This window comes from Triticum dicoccoides, chromosome 1B (genome assembly GCF_002162155.2).
Source record: "Triticum dicoccoides isolate Atlit2015 ecotype Zavitan chromosome 1B, WEW_v2.0, whole genome shotgun sequence".
Taxonomy (NCBI): domain Eukaryota; kingdom Viridiplantae; phylum Streptophyta; class Magnoliopsida; order Poales; family Poaceae; genus Triticum; species Triticum dicoccoides.
The window spans coordinates 74,446,992-74,448,383 of NC_041381.1; positions in this window are offsets into that span (position 1 = coordinate 74,446,992).

Consider the following 1,392-nt stretch of genomic DNA (forward strand, 5'->3'; position numbering starts at 1 on the left):
CAGCAAAGAAAGAACACATGTGCGCATCCAACAGCGGGAAGAAAGACTATATACTTACGTTGGGGGCTGCGCTGGGGGCTACTTCGAGGAGTAGTTGTTGGGTCCGACAAGGTGGTCTCGGACGCGCCCTCTGTCGTCATGACGGGATCGTCCTCGATGACAACCACGGGGACCTTGGCTCTCTTCGCCGCTCTCTGGGCCAGAGTCCTGAAAAGGAACAAGGTTCAGAAGAAAGCAGATCAGATACAAGACAAGAAACATCAAGAATTGAAGAAATACAAACACAACAGAGAAACTTACTCCTCTTCTTCCTCCTCGTCGGAGCTGAGCACGGAGAGGTCGAAGTCCGGTACTCTTTCAGCACGACGAGGCGGAGGAGTAGGCTCCCTTGGCCGCTTGGCGGGAGCTGCGGCAGGATCAGAAGCGGTGGCCCGAGAGGACCCCGCTCCGGTCACCGGCGCAGCGTGAGATGCTCCCGCGGCAACGGTGCTTGTCGCGGTGGAGCGTGTCCCGCGGCGCGGCGGCTGTTGACCCGTCTGCCGCCCTGCTATGTCTCCGGTCCTGCGGAGGCGCCTTCTTGGTGGAGCTGGGGGCTGCACTAGGAGCTCCGCTTGCGGCAAGTTGCTTGAAGACGGCCGGCCGCTTGCATCCTCGGCAGGCTCGCTCGATTCGGCTTCGGACCCTCCCCCGCCGATGATTTCCCCGACAACTCGTCTCGATCGGCAAGGCTTGCCGCCTCGGCTGCCTCTGCCTCCTCCACAGTAAACCCAAACTCGCCCGCGGCGGCGGCTGCCGCTGCCTCTTCCGCCCTGGTGGCGATGCGCCGCATCTCGTCTTCGGTGGTGTCGCGGGTGAGGCTCCTCTGCTCGTCGGTGCGGACCGCCACCTCCACCAAGCTATCGAAGAACTGCTGCACGACGTCGTCGGCGGGCTCCTGCCAAGTTGGAATAATTCCGTGCGAGTCGCACTCCGGCATCATTGCACGGATGCGATCGAGCGAGGAGTTGTTGCACAACGGGACGACGCCCTGCGGCAGCCTGAACCACTCGGGATGATTGGGGTCATGCTTGAACAGCTCCCTGAGCATCCCATCCAACTCCAAGACAGTGAAATTGAAGTTGAGGCCCGGGCGCAGCCTCATGATGTCCGCCGGGCCCCCGAACAGCCAGGTGGGCCTCCCCCTCTCCTGCAGAGGGGCGATGCGGCAGCAAAGAAAGTCCGCGCCAACAGCGCCTACAGTGAGCCCGACAAGCCTGAGTCGCAAGATCCGAGTGGTGGCGATCTTCAGCTTAGCATCGTCCGCCGCCAGGGCGCTCCAATCGTTGTCGCACACTACTGGGGCTTGGCGCAGGGCAGTGAATGGCTGCAGGTTCTCCTCAACGATCCAACACC